Genomic DNA, 7,011 nt, shown 5'->3' on the forward strand with positions numbered 1-7,011 from the left:
TACCATTCTTGTGCCAATTTTGATCGAAGCCAAGTTTTATGTCTCTGTGCACGAACTTTGGATTCTCCGGGGATAATCTGCCAATAATTAGAGACTAAAAAGTCGTTTGAAGACACCTCCCTGCCCGAATGAAGCAATGCAAAAGAGAACAGGGACACGATCAACTTTGGGTGCAAGTTTAATTGCGAGTCTGGACATGGTCATAAAATGTTTTATCACCTAACCCGTCTGTCCAATGGTGAATGTCTCACCGCGAATTATTGGCAGAGACAGGGCTTCATAACAGCCGCCAAAAACGTGGGTTCCAGTAATACTACACTTCTTCATACATGGCTTAAATTTTGCTCACGATATCTTTGTGGGTGGGTTTATATAGAAAGATGTAAAGAAAATAGCAAATACAATATGATTTTCGAAATCGAGGATCAAGGAAAACAAATGGCCTAATTTAGGCTCAATTAAGGAAACCATTGCTTAGTTTGTTATGTAGTGCACTTTCTCAAAAAATGTGTTTCAAAGTGTGTCTAGTAAAATGATGTAAATGAAACGCAACGTCCATGAGAAGTGTTTAAGGAATAGGAGAACAATGAAAGTACGATTACATAGCTTACATTAAATTATTGAACCTTCTATTAATTTGAAAAGGGTCCACAAAATGTATCAACAATCCTTTTGCTTGATTGCACGCTTTTTATCACAGACTTTTGATTCAGCACAGAATATTAGAAAAAATCCCAATCGATGATTCATCTCGCTTGAATTTGGACAAGCCCAGAGTCAAGTGAAAAAATGGACACCTTAAAAATATTCCTGTCCATTGTCAAAATCTGATTAAGAGGTAACCAGAGTTATACAGGAAACAACCTTAAGAAATGATTTTAAAACTTTATGAACTTATTTCGAATCTTTTTTTAAGGACGAGCACGAGTGCTATGAAGGTCTTAGTATGTTCTTTGTGTTGTATGTTATACCATATTTCTTTCAGAGTGTATGAACTTCACTATTAAGTTGAAAATATTTTCACTTTTATTCTATCTGAACCCAACAAATTATTTGATTGATTTGAATACTCTATGCTTAAATACAGAAGCTTCAGGTGATCCTCAATGTAGCAGTGCTAACAATATTTTTTGGACCTATCTCTCTCTGACAGGGCAAAATAACTAATCATCTTGAACGTTTTTCTACCAAAATGAGATCACATTGAGTCTTAAAGATTCTGTTTCAAACTAAAGCAAGTTGATCGTAAGTTATTTGTATGTGTAACTGAATAAACCCAACAACTCTCAGACTCAACTCTCATAAAAGTGCTCTCATCTGGATAGCAGACCGCCGTGGAAGATTGTCTGATCTGAAACACAGCCGTCAATTGCGATTTTTTAACCTTGAGCCAAGACAATATTGAAACAATCTCCCTCGCAAATACTGAATGTAGATTAGGCCTATGGCAGCCAATTCACACGCCAGCATCTAACAATGGGCCGTCTCGGTTGCAACAGGGTGCATGCATACGTGTATTGGTGCATACTGCACCTTTGAGGCCCACTGGTGCAACCTATCAAAGGCATATTGGTTACTAGGCCTGGTTGTCTTCAAAAGACTTCGCGATTGCATGGAGAGAAAAGAGAGATATCTAAGGTATGTGTAATGTGAGTAGGTATTTTGACGTCCTCACTTTCTAGTACAGGGCTCGTCCGTGGATGATCTGTTATGTAAGTAGTTTAGCTTCCGGTCCATTTGCACTAGAGTTCTTATCCCGACGCATGTTATGTGTGAGAATTAGAGCAGTGTTGCACAATGGACTGATGTCAACCTCGCCAAATCTCTGTTGTGTCACTTGTGCAGTCTTTGTCCTTCGAGCTCATTTCAATTCCAAAGCATGTAGTCGGAATAAATAACTGACTTGTTCATGTCAGGAATACCAATTTGGTTCTTGGGTGTTTGAATGGTTGTTACTAGAGAGGGGGACATCCAAAGATTGATAGAGACCGCATTGCTATATCAATCAACAACCTCCAACAACTGTTTGAAAGACAAATACTAGCTGTTTTTATCTTACTTCCCCATGACAAGTAATGGATTTTTTGCAATGATCTTTCTTTTATTTAGAAAACTGCTGATAACAAGAAGATTATAAATTTCCCCTTTCTAGTTGTAAAAATTTGCACTTAGAATTAATCAAGTAAATGGCTCTTTTTACAATTAAGTGTCCAAAAAGATTCATAGTTCTAACCTAAACAACTTCATAGGTCAGGTAGCTCTTATCTTGACTCGATAAATGGCACAAGTATATTTTTCATTCAGTAGGCTCCAAATAGTCTTTTTTTGAATGGAAGTTGTGAAATACCTTCGAGCTTCATTTCTGACAACCAAAAAGTAGAATGAATCTGACATTTACAATCCAGAGTACCTGTCAAGTTGTTTTTCTTGCTCCTGATTGTTTCTGAAGAAGTTGGCAAAGATTTCGTTGCTCCCAAAAAGTGCTTTTCATTTTCAATTTCTTCCACCACATTTTGCCATTTTTCAGCGGGACATAATCATCATCAAGATATTGAGTGATAAATGATACTCAATGAGGCTGCTCATGCTTCTTTTATTATTTGCCCTATATTCTTATAAAAATTCTTCAATTACATCAAGTCGAAGAAGAGAAATGTTGATATAATTACTGAAAGGTGTGTTTTTGCCAATAGTCCTTCAGTAAAAATATTCCATCATAATTTGGCTCAAAATGAGCCAATTTTCACACATTTTTGTTGAAATTTAGCCAAAACATGTATACTTCATAGATATTCACATTTACTTTGAAGACTGATTTATCTCCTCACAAAAGAATCATGTCAAACTTGAACGAGGTTCGTACTCTGAGCATTCCAGTTGAAATGTAAAGTACATATGTACGGTATATAGTAGATCTGTTCTAATAACCCCCTAAATGTGGATCATCTTAGTTCTACTGTCAATAAGAGCAATGATCTTGAAAGGTCCGTAGAACCGCACGATCAACGAAATGCAAAGTTGATTTATGGCCAGATTCTGAAGCTTACGTAGATGAATAGATGGCTTTTTAGCCGCTGTTCTGGAGTACAAATTATTTGTGAACAACCAAAAGAATTGTCCTTTGGCCACCTAATGATCCGCAAATCAATTCCTTAACACTTTTTGACACTTAGGCTCTAACGTTCGAGAATTATTGGTTCGACAATGAAGGATTCAGTTTAATGAAAACGGAAAGCAATTCCCAAATTGACTTGTACAGTAAAGCAAGCGGTTGGTTAATTGTACTCGCAATGCAAGTATGTGGTTTATTTTGTTCAGACCAAAATGCATAATTTCGTATAATTGACATGATTAGACCAATCGGAAGGGCGTTTTTTAAATGTGGTTCTATTTACACATTCAAAGCAATTGGTTCATTATTCTTCCTTACAGCATTGTACAGACACTCTGGTGGGCAACAAAGAAATCTAAACAAATATATGTCCTTCTTTTTTATATTTGATGCACACTCTGTAATCTCGAGGTTTCTCACCCTGAAATCCTACGGACCAATCACTAATCAAACTTTAATCTGGAGTGATCTACGTAACTTTATTGTGCAAATCTACTTTCCCGCCTAATGCTCATCGTTGTCAATCCACTGGATAGGACATATAATTCTGTATAAATGACCAGACAACAAATCAGTTACTAACATATAAATAACCATCAAGCCGCCGTCCCCAATCAAGCAAATCCAGGTTAGCTAAGGCCATGACGAACTCCATGGATCAACCAACTTTTAATGCGATGGTAGACCCCATATTTTAAAGGTTTTGAATAAAATATGTATCTATGACATTCATAATGTTTCGATCATGTCAATGCATAAAATGTAGAAAAGGGAAGGCATAAGTATCAACAAGAAAGATTACAGTATAAAATGGTCAGAGTCAGAAAAAGTTAGATAATTAGAATGTGATCTCACTGAACTTTAAGATGACCATAAGTGAGTTAGTGAGCATGAAAAAGTGAAGAGAGGTGAATTAATTGACGAAATCTTGCCTTTTACCTAATAGACAGTTGTCCAGATTAAAAAGATCTTTAGTCAGCTGCCACTGTTGTTGGAATTTGGCTGGAAGTCGGACAAAGGGGCGTGACCGCCTATACTCTGCAGGGATGTCTAGCCAAAGCCAATACAATGTTGTCAAATCATTGACCAAGAAGGACAACTTGTGTCCGGACATCGCCTCCGGAAGGGTCTGATTCCCAAGAGTGTTTAACACTAACCTGGCTAATGTTTCGCGTAAACTTATTCTCTATTTACAATCCCAGTTAATTTTTTGTTTTGCTTTAAAGCGATGCCAAAATCCCATTGCAAAAATATCAATCCTGAGGAACGTCTTCATATCAAGTGTTTGAAAATCACAATTTCTCCTACGTGAGTGGTCGGCAATGTCTTTGACTTAAATGATCATCAATTAGGCCGTGTTTAAGTTTCAAGGCAAAAATTATTTACGTTTAAATCACTTGAATAACCTCCAACCTCTCCTTGGAAGTGATTTTTCAAAAGGCTCGAGATGAAATGAGGTTCCATTGACGAGCCAATCAATCTAAGAGGATTCAACCTCTCCTCATCTCACCTTGTCCCTTGTTTCGCTTAAGTTTAACCCACTCATCATCGGTTACCATTGACCTTCAAGGAAGATCTGTGGGTAAAATTGATAAATTCGACACCTCGCAAACCCAACCTAACTTAGGTTATGATGTTTCGGGTCTAAGACACTTGGCCTAAGATTGGTTCTAAAAATGGTGAGTCGAGCGTCGTGTGGCTTATGAATATTCATTCAAACATGTCATCGTTCATGTTGAGAAGATGTAACTTTTTTTCCAACAAATCTACATTGCAAGGCTATGATTTGAGTTCATCAAATCGTGAAAAATCGTGACGTATCGATTGAGATAAAAAGACAATTATGGATCATTTTGGCACACTTTTTCACACTTTGGAGTTGACTGATCATCTAGATTCTAGAATATGGACGACTAGAAACTTTGCAACTTTGTTATAATATAAAGAACTCTTATGATTTGCAATTGAAGGACTCTTATTTGAACCGCCGGTGGTCCGACATATAATGATTTTAATACAATATCAATTCACTTTGGCACTAAATATCCACACCACAGGGCATATTGCCGAGTAATGATAGCCAGATTGGACTAATTATGCCCGTTGTTTGAGAAGGTTTTTTCTAGATACAAAGAGGTAAGAAATGCAAAGTATCTACGCTCCTGGTCAAATCAGTTTTTTCTCGAGCCAAAAAAAAATCATCAAAAAGGGAATAAGGCAGTGGCACATTTAGTGTAGAACCATGCTTATGGACAACTCAGCAAAAAATTCTAATCGTGCTACTCGCGCTTACCATGGGCCATTTTTGTATGTAAATTGCTCAAGTTAGAAGTGACTGGATATCAGAAAACGAACGAATGCTAAAGTTCAAATCAGAATAGACAAAGTTTGAAATTAACTTAATAACTATGTATGAGTGTATCCTTCAAATTCTACAATTTCTTTTTTTTTAAACTTTATCAAAGGTAAGCTTATCAATTGTAGGTATTCATGTTAGGTCAAATCCAGACTCGAATCAAAGTGAAGTCATCTAGAAAAAAATTGGAAGACCACAAGTCTTTTTTTTTGGAGAGCCGTTTAACTTCAGAAGTAGAAATAGCGTTACACGCCCAATTTTTGTTGGAATTGTTTTGAATTCCAATTTCGTTTCGATATTGTGGCAAATTTGGGATTTTCAAACCCGCCACTGTACATGAAACCAGCCCTTTGAACGAGGAAAAACGAAAGCCTTTGAAACTGATGATTCACAGTAGGAATCGCTCTATAAAAAAGGGCAATATTACCTATTTTAATATGTATGGACATTAAACATTCTTGTCAATACTTGCCTCTTTACTTATATAATGATCATTAGAGTTGGCAAATCTGACTGGCCCTTGAATATACTGTTGAGCTGGTATCTTGATCAAAAACATGTTAAAAAAACAAAGTTTTTCGTTTTGAAGTGCTGGGAGTTCCATTCCCAGTAGTGTAAGGAAGTCAACAAAAAATGCTAAATATTACATCCTTCAATCGCAAATTTGTGGATATACGGAGATTAATTGAATTCCCCAAAAACATTATTTCAATTCTTTAAATCATGCTCTCCTCCTCCCAAGGGTCAAAATTTCCAATGTCATGAACCATTAAGACTCTTTCATCATTTCTTTTCAGGACTTGTTAACAACTCACGGTGGTTATATTTTCTGGTTAAGTGTTTGCTCAAATGCCAAGACATCTAAATGTGTTTTTTTTTTGTTCCAGGACAACTCGACCTAGTGGACAACTCAACCCAGTACAGATATTGAGCCCAATATGCTGGTTTACAAATAGTTCATACTGAGGGAGCAAAATTGAAACTGTGTTGTAAAATAGGTCAAAATTTGAAAGGTCTTACACAATTCATCATTTAATCTTTAAAAGCAAGTTATGTTTACATCAATCAAGGTGTTAAAGACAAGTTTGATGATGTTTTATTCAAACTTGATTTTTTACTGATGCGAACATCTTTACATGCAAATTGAATGTAAACTCATGAAGTTTTAGTTTTGTTCCATAATCATGTCTTTTGGTCAATCTGTTGTGTTTAGTTATTGCCTTAGGTCGAGTTGTTTGATTTCTACGTACTAGCAATGTTTTTATTCAACGTTAATATAATTTTGTCAAAATTTAAGATCGAGCTTAATTCAAGTTGCGATTTACAAGTATGGCATCACAGTTGTGAAATAGTGACATTAAGTAAGTTTGAAGTTATATTGCAAACAATTTTCGGGTTTTCTACGTGTTTCAAAAAAGTGAAATATTTTCATTCATATTTTAGGCATAGAAAAAGAGTACTATATATCTTGGCAATTACTTAAAAATATAACCGGAGCAATTTGTAGTCAAGTTTGGTGCAAACGCAATCTTTGAAAGCATGA

This window comes from Tigriopus californicus, chromosome 8 (assembly GCF_007210705.1).
Source record: "Tigriopus californicus strain San Diego chromosome 8, Tcal_SD_v2.1, whole genome shotgun sequence".
Classification (NCBI taxonomy): Eukaryota; Metazoa; Arthropoda; class Copepoda; order Harpacticoida; family Harpacticidae; genus Tigriopus; species Tigriopus californicus.